Source organism: Cydia amplana, chromosome Z (genome assembly GCF_948474715.1).
Source record: "Cydia amplana chromosome Z, ilCydAmpl1.1, whole genome shotgun sequence".
In the NCBI taxonomy this organism is placed as follows: Eukaryota; Metazoa; Arthropoda; class Insecta; order Lepidoptera; family Tortricidae; genus Cydia; species Cydia amplana.
The window spans coordinates 9,560,577-9,572,235 of record NC_086096.1 but is presented as its reverse complement, the minus strand read 5'-3'; positions in this window follow the sequence as shown (position 1 = coordinate 9,572,235).

Genomic DNA, 11,659 nt, shown 5'->3' with positions numbered 1-11,659 from the left:
TCACAATCATATTTTAATTTAGACAAATATATGAATCTTAATCAATTATGCTTTAAACTATCTAAGCACCTATAGTATTTGAAGGCGTATATATTTTACTTTCCGTACTACCTCGTTACAGAGATCCATTATACCTTGTGAAACTGATGTGACCCATAGAATAATTGTTGCCTGGCAAAGATGGAAGTCAACAACTCCGTCACGGAAGTCCTTCGCCACACTAGCATGCCGATCCGTGTTAAAGCACAAGACATCCTCCAGACAGCATAGTAGCGCTACCCCCTCTGCCACAAATATACAGTAGTTTTACTCCATTTTCGAGTCAGTGTCTTTATGTGACGTCCGTGTAACGGACCAATCACGGCACGGGACTCGCTCACCTCGTCCCCCGCACCCCAGTATTTTTGGCAGCACCGGTTTCATTAAATAATTGCTCTAAACTCCGTCTAGAGGATTCCTGGTCTATGTGTTAAAGGGATGCACAAATAAAGCCACGGTGTTGGCTACTGTACCGCGAACGGCGCCTTAGAACGAGAGGTGCTATCCCCAAAAGAAGTGGTAAACTTGAATACTGAACTTGCTAAGGAAGAAGGCAGTGCGTTGTAACAATAAGTGTGTTTCTTTCTTGCAAGCTTGCCTTCGTGTAACAAGGTGTCTGTATACGCCTTTCGGATCTTAAAATAATGTAAACATAAGAGTTAGCCCTGCTAGTACTAATAATCATCGATTTAACTCGATTCACAGCATTGTTACATCCCTGGAATACCTTTCAAAGATTATATGTATATGAGTATTGCTTGTAAATTGTTAATATTGACTGAATAATTGTAGGTAGATAACGAAATTGCGTCAGTACAGTTTTTATGCAAATTGTTTTCATTTATGCGAAGGAAAGATCCTGATCTGAATGACTATTTACTCTCTAAGAAAATTGATCTCTTTTGCTAAAAGCTATAGAAGCTAAAGTCTTTATAAAGGGTAATGTACGAAAAATTGGCTAAGTTGATAGCCACACAATCTTCATCTTTGTGATTTTATGTTACATTACGTGTTATGACGAAAATGAAATGTTCCAAATTGTCATATCTCATTCATTACATCAATTTTAGTATTTGATAGGCAATTACTTGTATTCGTATAATTATGTATCTCTAGCTCTTGATAATCAGCTTCTGTTTTGTGACTGTCTTTTGTTTTTAAATGGATTTAGTCTGCAGAGAAACGCTGCATAATAAGTTATCTACGTGGATTCCTTGTTAACAATTTTGAAATTATGTCGTATGCATTCCGTAAATACTAGTATTATTTATGTATTTATTTATACACGATTACTGTACCTTAGTTGTACAAAATTGATTCAAAATCTCATTTCAAAATGTTGGTAACAAGCAGGGATGTTGCGGATGCCGATTTTTTGACATCCGCGGATGCGGATGCGGATACGGATTTTTAAAGTCTCACATCCGCGAATGCGGATGCGGATGTCAAGATAGGTACATAAAAAACGTCAAATATTACATTTTAGTAATTTTTATTTCAAAAAACCGGCCCAGTGCGAGTAAGACTCGCGTTCCAAGGGTTCCGTACATTAAGTCCCATTCACGCTATACTGCTCATTTAAATAGGTTTTTTGGTTAATTACTAAATTTCCTAGCAGTCTAGCACTTACGGCGATGCTAAGACGTTCCTGTACCGACCTGTTCCACATCCGCATCCGCATTAAACTCCGCATCGATTTTATGCGGATGCGGATGCAGATGCGGATGTTGAAAATAATGCGGAAGTTCCGCGGTTGCGGATGCGGATGCGGATATTCGCAACATCCCTGGTAACAAGTACTAAATGTAACATTAAAAGTACAATAATTGTAAATTCTAACATAATGTAAGTGAATTAATGTTGTGAATAAAGGATATGTTACTAGATTTAATGAAACAGATTCTAATCTCTGACAATATCATTAATTTTTAAAGAAATGCATTTGCGTACATATTATAAGATTATTTTTCTACCGGCAAGCCCATGGCTCGAATGCTGCATTTATTTGTTATCTCAAGATTTTCGCAGGCTTGGGCTTCCAATAACGTACTTATTTTTGCATCACACATAAGTTTAGTTTATGGTTGACACATATTTGTTATACCTTTATTTTCTACCTTAATATAAACAACAGTGATCGTTAATTTTCCAGCAATTTTGGTGCAGCATAGTAAAAATAAAGGATTTTCTTCAAATTTTTTCTCGGGAGAGGATTGGTTAAGGTTAATATTACTGTTATTAACCCTAATTATCTATTCCACCTAGAATAGATGGCATACAGATGCTTTTAACCAACAATGCTGAACCAAAATTGCTGAAAAATTAACGATCAGTGATAATCAAACACTATTCTTCTAAAAATTGTTTTTACAGTACATACTTTCCCGCACTAGTGCGGCAATTAGCACTTTCCGTATCTATGTCGAAATTTTAAAGGGCCATAATGTACTGTAAAACATTGTACGATACACGTGCGAATAGGTAATTCGCAACTTGTGTCGATTTAAAACACTCCCTTTTCCTCTTTTCCGCACTTGTATCGTAAATAACTATTTCACAACACCTATTCTTCCCTGCTTGCCGTAAATATGTCATTTTGCTACATCTTGTCACACAATGTACTATTTTATAAAGACTCCATTATATTTATAAGGGTCTATTTTTGAAAGATCTGGCCCCAATTTCACCACGCCGACATTTGTCAGAGACATATGTCGGGTGACAATTGTCAAGTGACAGGTGACAAGTGACAACTTCGTAAACTGTTTTTGTATAGAAGTGCTTATAAACATGACAGGCATTTAGTTACAATTGTCCAATTGACAATGATTTGGTGAAACAAGAGTAGTTTTTATAAGTCGACATATTTGTCTATTTGTCGGTAATTCTTGACATGAGATCGGAGCTGTGTCAGGCTTGGGTGACAATTGTAGTGTTTTCGTTGTTAGCAAACCCCGTTATCATTGTTGCAGTTCATTGAAAATAAACGTTGGCAAAACTGTGTACCCTAAATTCGCCTTTAGGGTACAAATAAAAATCGCTTTAAATCGCTTTTAAATTCTTCTTAACTAGCATTAAATCATAATTCCATTAAAATTGTAATTGTTGCCTATGAAGGCGTTTAGTAATTCAACATTTAGGATTTGGAATAAGTCTCAGTATAGTTTTCATAATTAAAAAAAAATTATAATGCGAAGTTGGGGACCGGTAGCGAAATTGGGTATGTTTAGGTAGGTATTGTTTTTTTAATAATTTACTTGGGCGAAGTTGGGCACTAACAGTAAAGTTAGGGTTTTGGTTAGTTAGAAAATGAATCTCCGCGAAAGCAGTAGTGGTGATATTCTTATACAAGGGAATATATAAAGTACGAATAGATTCCTACTTTGACGTCACTGACTTTGCATTTGCAGAAAAAATTACTTAAAACAAACAAAAAAATAATGCTTTGACGCCTTGTCAACAAATAATGTAGGTATACGCTGCATTAAATGGGGTCGGGACACAGATGGGATCTCAATCAATATCATGTTAGTGATGACAACACGGCACATCGAAAGCAATTAACGATCTCTTGTGAAGAATTGACAAATATGTCGACTAGTAAACATTACCCTTGTTTCACAAAATAATTGTCATTAAATTTAAGATGGACAATTGTACTAAACTACCTGTCATGTTTATATGAAGTTCTATACAAAACAATTTACGAAATTGTCATCTGTCACCTGTCACTTGACAATTGTCACTCGACATATGTCACTGACAAATGTCGGCGTGGTGAAACAAAGGTCTGTCATTTTTTTGACAATTGTCGTACCTGTCAGCTTGGTGAAATAGGGGCCTGGTTAATTTATTTTAATTGATAGTCTTCTGTCAATCGCTAACTAGAAGTATTTGTGGTGTAAAAAATATATTAGATTTTATAAAATAAGTATTAAAATAAACCTTAATAAAATCGCAAAGTCGTAATGATTTAATGTTAACTATACTCTAATAATACTTGATAGTAGAAATGTTTGACTGTAGGTACTGACTTACCTAGCATGATATTTGTTTTCGAGGTGCTTTCATCTCACTACGGATGCATTTTAAATTAGGCATGTGCCGTTATAGTTACGTGGGAAATTAGTTCAGCAATTATCTTTCGCTTACATTCGCTTTGAATGCTTAATTAGGCTGTGACGTCATAATAGCTTGTTACAAAAACAGAAAAAGTATTTAACCCCACATGATGGTATAGAATAAACGTATCAAATTCTTGCAAAGCGTCACTACTGCCGGTAATATAAATATAAACTGAGAGTGATTTCTCTTTGAGTAAGTTTTGGCAAAAATTTAATTTTTGGTACAAGCTTTTATCGCTGACTGTACTTTTCTTACGACAGACAACTAATACTCATCGAGACAATTCTAAAAACCCCTAACACAATTAGGTTGCGTTGTTTCATCACAGAGTTCCTATGGCCACCTCCTGTCTCCATCATCAAATCAGTTCGACAGTACCATATCATTGTATTGTCATCAGAACTACATACAGCTGACAATTTTCATGACGCTACGATCCTTGGAAGATGGTTAAATTAGTTACCTTAGATTCCATTACATGTTAGTTACATACAGGTCGACCTAATAAAAGCTTGTTAAAAAGTGATATGGGTGCACACATCTTGTACTCAGAAATATGTCCCATAGCTTATGGCGGCGAAATAAAAACTATGGGACATATTTTTGGGTAAGTAGTATGTGCCCATATTTGTACACTTGACTGTACTTACAATCAGCGACAGGGTCTACCCGTACAAAACATACGCAAAATATAAAGCCGTTAGTTCGCTATCTCGCTGCCGGCACAGAATAAATAATAGTACTAAGTACAGAAGACTCACTCTCTAACAAAACAAGTCTGTTACGATCAGCACACTACCTGTAGCAAAGCGACGAAATCGCGGAGTGAGACACGCCTGCTGTCGGTCGGACTTTAGTGATCTGTAATTTTACTTTAAATACATTTTTAACGTTTACCATATTATATACGTATTATACTTTATATTTAAAAGTTCCTTGGTGTACTGTGTTATGAACATAAATATTCTAAAAACGATAATAAACATATGTGTAAGCATTGTAAGTTGTTTTTAATTATTTACTACATTATGATGTAGTATCAGTATCCTTAATCACTACATAGTATAAAACAAAGTCGCTTCCCGCTGTCTGTCTGTCCCTATGTATGCTTAGATCGTTAAAACTACGCAACGGATTTGTTGCGGTTTTTTTTAAATAGATAGAGTGATTCAAGAGGACGGGTTATAATTTGTTAACCCTAGTCTAGTCGGTATCGGGTCGATAGTTAGGTTATATTACTTCTTTTAAGTAGCAGTCTGAACGTGTTGCTAGCCAGCGTAACATATGACCATTGACCAATCCTTGACAAGGTATAGGTACAGTCAGCAGCAGAGCTTGCTAAGCGGGCAAGGTGTTCAAAATGAACTGGACGCATCTTTATTATTTAGAGAACAAGAGTGTGTGAACCCGCCCGCACCGCACCCGCTTTGCGTCTTTTACTGCTGTCTAAAGAGAAGCATTTTCGAACTTTTTGGCAACTTTTCGCCACTTGCACTTCTGTACAGTTGCCAAATTAAAGTACGAGGTACGAATATGGGGTTGCCAAACGACATTGAAGTTGAAAATGTTCCCAGTAGAATAGCCTATACATGCTTTCCAGGTTAGGTTTACGCGGTAGCACAATGGTATCGTATACCATCGTATACTTATTTTCAAACACGGTGGGTACGGTGGCAGGTGTCATCTCCATATCATTTAGGTATAAGTTTTATAACCTTAAAAAATTGTATTGAGATGAAATCTGTCAGCGTAGGTACCCTTCCTGTTTGAAAAATACTATAGTAAGGTTACAATTTAAAGTGCATTTAAAAATAATCACCAACAGCCTTAGATTTCACTTTGCAGGGACTCAGTTGTGTATGGAATATTATCAATCCCTGTTTTTTTAATTAGCTGTGCAATAATAAAATTAATAGAATATTTTAGCATCGAATGTATAGTATAGGTACAATAAATGTTAATTAATAAATCGTGCAAATACAAATAAGGGGGATGCGACCACGTGTGTCGTATCACAATCAATAATTCGTTAGGTAACTAACACGGTTACTTAAATCGTGTATTTTACTTAACATATCATAGATAATCCGGAACACAGACATCGCACCAATCGTAATCAGAACGGTAGCAGAAACACGACGTTGAGAAACCGATGATAGCTCCGACGAGCACATCCTCCCAGTGGTGGTGGTGATCGAAACACCGACTGACCCCTATAGCGGACGCCACCATCAAGGGCATTGAGTAGCACAACAGCTGCGAAGCCCAGCTCTGCTCCTCATATAACACTATATTCCTCTCGTACATAAACAGGCTTACCATGCCAAGAGAGGCGAACGAGAGACCGGTATGCCCGCTTGGAAAAGATTTCCTCCCATCCATTATATCTCGCAAATTACCCGTACACTGCAGATCTGTTTTGATCATTCCATCAGGGAAGCACCGATAGTAAAAATCCGGGCGAGGTCTGCCAACGGTTAGCTTTAGAAACTCCGTAATAACAGCGGTGATTGATATCGACTGCGACCACATTAAAAAAACATCTACGTTGTCCCCGAAGTCTTTCGATAACAGCCAAAAAATTGCGAGTGGCTCGAAAATGGTAAGGACCGCCATGGTCCAATTCGAAAAGGTGGAGACGCGGCGAGGTTGTTTATAGTCAGATAATAGTTTTCCATGAGGTATGTCCCGTATCCGAGGTTTTATTGTCACTGCCACGATGCATACCACGATCAAGAGAAATGCCCTTAAAAGTAGCTGTCGTACTATTAATGCAGAATCAGTTAATGTTTTTGATACACATATGGGTCTATAGGAAAATGACGAGTTAGCCATTGACTCCGGTTTAAGAGCCAATGGCTAAATAAATTTGGTTTTATTTGTGCATTTTGTCAGATTGAATTTATTTACATGTCAGTTGTCAAACACTAGGTACTGTCGTTCTGCCACAGTGCTACTCGTATCTATTAGTTTGTAACTCATAATATTGGTTAGGTTAGGTATAATCTCTTTGGTGCCTTCATGTAGTTTTGACTGCATTGTTTATTTAATCACTAGCTTTTGCCCGCGACTTCGTCTGCGTGGATTTAGTAATTTAGGTAGGTACCTATTACTTTATCCAATCTGCGTTTTGCTGATAAACATACAATCGTCGACCCCCCTTTTCACCTCCTTAAAAAACGATTTCTTGAATGAAAACTAATTTCAACTAAATCGTGCACCAGCGTGCTACACCGCACGGGCGAGACAGCTCCTATCGACAAAGTTTGTTATGCAGTTGTTGTTGAGTCCCCATAAAAAATTCCACCCCTTTAAGGGATGATTTCTGGGATAGAAACTATTGTATGTCCTACCTCGGGACTTACTTTTTACTTAAGACCTGTATCACCTGTGTTCTACAAATAAAATTTACTTTACTTTAAACAATCTCTGTACCAAATTTCATCTACATCGGTTCAGCGGTTTTAGCGTGAACAGACAGACTTCCTTTTATAATATTAGTATGGAAGTATGGATTTAATTTGAAGACCCAAAGAAGACCTCTTCATTCTAACGACATCTAACATTGTAGGGTTCGAGGGAAAATTAAATGTATCTCCACTTAGGGAAGGTAGGTAGGTATCCTAAAAATATTTATAAGTATGTATAAAAAGTAGGTCAATATTGTGAATAATCCGGATACGACAGACATGGCGAAACTATAAGGGTTCCTAGTCGACTACTGAACCCTAAAAATGAAGGTACCCATACAAAAATAATTATTACAGTTCTAAATTGAATGTTACCTAATACAGATCCTTATGAGAGACGAGGATATATGACATACCGGTGGCGTGAGGTATGCGGCTCCAACATTAGGCCCGGAGTAGGTATAAAGTACTTTAGGTCATACTGAAAGTTCTTAGGTCATACTGAAAGTTTCTATATATAACATTTTCTTTTATGTTATTAACTTGTCTTTACTTTTTCAGACAATATTTACAGATAATTATCAATAAATCAATAATGGAAAATGTAATTAAGAATAAGTGTTAATTTAATCTTATCTCTAAGTACCTACAATGTTTTGACGTGTAATGTATCCGTGCATATACGAAATAAAAAAATATGAAATAAATATGAAATATGATAAAATGTTCTTTATAGAGTCATCCTGAAAAGTATACGACCCAATTTCCTTAGGCACTTTTCATGAAAATTTGGGGCAGGTGCATGTGAGGGTAGGTTTTTTTTACTTGACTCGTTTGCATATCTAAGGATGTCTGAATCTGTTGATATGCAATTTAAGTGTTGTAACTTATTATTATTGAGCACAATACCTAACTAATGATAATAGTTTAGAGAGTCGCTGTTAAGACGTATTTTCGATTATCATCCGTAAGATTAATATAAAAACGACTAAATTTATACAACTTACCACAAACAGTTGCACGAGAAGTGGGCTTTATTATAAGATAGCACCTGAAGCCGGGCATAAACTTGTTGTTGACTGAGGCACATTGAAAGTCGTAAGTACACAATTGTAGGATGAAAAATTTATAAAATACTTACCCTAAACATACAATTTTCGAACTGCCATTATAGGTACCTAAATACACATCATACCCAAATAAATTGTACCCATGTCAAAAATTGTTATAAACAAAGTGGCTCATTATATAATATTTCAGTATTATACTACTTATAGCACATATCAAGTTCATTTAAATATTAATCTCGGCTCAAACTCGCTTCCGTCGCGCGTCGTATGGTTCAAAGGAAAGTTATATCCCTAGACATAAACATCGCTGAGACACTTTCATTCAATTTACGTTTTATCGTGTTAGGTATACTCCACGCATGTTGGGCCGGCCGGAGTGTTTGTACAGTCGCCATCAGATATATCGCTTATAATTGTGTCCCAAACTGATTGTATTTTCTGAATTTAAGCCATAAAGTGTGTTCCAGTTTAATCAAGTGTGTGGATTCTCAGAACCATTCACTTCCAGTTGTAGCAATTTATTTTAACTACTACTTATACCTACTTACCTACCTAAGGTTATGTCATCTTGGAACCGGGCTGTCTTAAATTCAAACTTTAATAGGTACCTACGTGATTTATGAAATAGTGAACGAAAATCGAAAGTACGCATTTTGTACGCGTTTGCGTTAAGTGTCATTTTGGATGGGATTTTGAGTTCCCAAAACTCAAAATCCCATGCAAAAATAGACATAGCGCAAACGCGAACGCTCGTCACCCTATCGAATGAAATTTACACTAGACTGAACGCGGACATAGTACAAGAGCCCAAAAAACATAATTTAAAAACTGTCTGAAAAAGTATATATATGTGTTTCATACCTGACCTGACTCCACAGTCTAACTAAACGTAGTTTAGTGGAGATTTGTCCATAACAAAAATTCTAACTTCTTATTGTAATAAATAACTAATAATAAACGCATTCAAGAGTTTAACTCCGATTATACATAGCGTTGCGAAATAGACACCAATAAAGACACTGATGTGGTGGTATTTTGAGGGTTGGACCTGAAAATGTTGTTTTACCTTAAATACCGACGAAGTCACAGGTAAAAAACCCACGCAAAAACAAACAAGTGTTCAGATTGATCAAAATAAATAAAATTCCTCATGGTTCGACGGTCGAACTACTTAAGTAGAATTTTAGAGTTCGTGGTTTGACGGTTGAACTTCTGGAGTACCTATAAAATTCCTTTTACATATTTTCAGTTTGTAACCTGCGCTTAACTTAACTAGATTGTCAGTAGGATAAAACGCGGAAGAAAGCTAGCATAATATGTCGTAAGTGGCTAATAAATAAAAGTTCTGTATAATTACAAGCATTCTGCTTACATATTATTCCGGTTTCGCAAGCCATCGTAAGATGCCAGCGCGGTGCACTGCTGACCCTATTTAACCAGACGACGACACCTTTGCGCTCGTACATGGATCTCTAATTAGTCTTACCCATCAACCGTTAAGGGCACTGCTCGATAATGCAGTCCTGCAATCAATCATAGACGTTGAAAGGCTACATGCCTGAAGCACCGGTCGAGTAAGCTAATTTACAATCTACTTATATTCGTATCCTTAAACGGACTCGCTTTTCAAGACCTATTGGATTTTTCCAGCGGTCTATTGAAGAATGTACTAGCAGAACAGGTTGTGCCGGAGTCAAAGCCATGTTTATCGGCGTTTCCTTACTTCCTCACTCGAAACAAGTGCACTGCCCCGAGACTAAAACACTTTCTATTCATTCTGCGCGTCTAGTTCTCACACTGAGTGTTTGTTTGCAAAAAAAATATGCTTTTTTCATCGTCACCTTACTAAGCCTTACTTATACATAATTATATTGTCATGTATGAGATGACATAAAAATACTTTCAAGCATTTATCGACCCAGTTTTGGGGTTATTTTATTGCATTTCCTCCTTGTAACAAATATCAAAGTTTTAATCGGCATCGCCCTCATAGGTAGCGGCAAGTTAACTTCTTCGGAATTACCTACATCACAAATATCACAATATAAATACTGTATGGATCATAACATGGCGGTATTTTCCATGAGTTATGTCAGAGGGCAGCCTCCCGTCGCCGGAAAGAGGTCGCAAGCTCGCCGACGAGTGGGCGCAGGGCCCGCGATCGCGATCGGCCTTATGCAATACACAACTGGGCACGCCGGAAACATCCTCTCAAAAATAAAAGTGAACGTGCTAACGTAATCGACAGTATGTATAATTATTTGTGATATAAAATCATCGCGCGAAATCCCGCCTTAATGATCCGACCTGATGAACGTTGATACCCATTATGTCAGACGATAGTAAGAGTGAAAATCGTATGTGGTCACGTATGCCGGGTCATGTACCCCGATTGTGACTCTTTTTGCAGCTTATTAATGCCAGTTCAGTGGCAATGAACCGCACGATGTTTGGATAAGCTGGCGCTTAATCGACACTGATGCTTTGGTGCGATCTGTGTCGAACTCTCGGTTTTACTTTATCGTATTATTTATCAATCGCTATCGCAAGGCAAATACTTTCACATAGAAGTTATCTTATATTTGGTTATTTAACTTATGTTATGCGCAAGGCACTGTTATAGTTTGTAACATATAAATATATGTATATTGTATAAGTTAAACATATCTACTATTACATCTACAAAGTTAAGCACGTATGTTATCCTAAGTTTATCTATCCTAAGTTTATGTAGCTAGCCTCATTGGCCTATTTACAAAATCACTGTTTGACCAGCTGAACTCCATAACTTTATAGGACATCTAGATGTGGTTAGGTCAAGAACCTCGCTTAGTACCTAAGCCCATTTTAAGTAAAATATCTGGTAGACCGAGCTTTGCTTGGAAAACATATAAAAACTCAATAATGCGCATTTTCTCAGAAATTCCCAAAAAATAGCTAGATCGATTTTTCGCCCCTGAAAACTCCCATAAAGCAAATTTCATCGAAATCGTTAGAGCCGTTTCCGAGATCGCC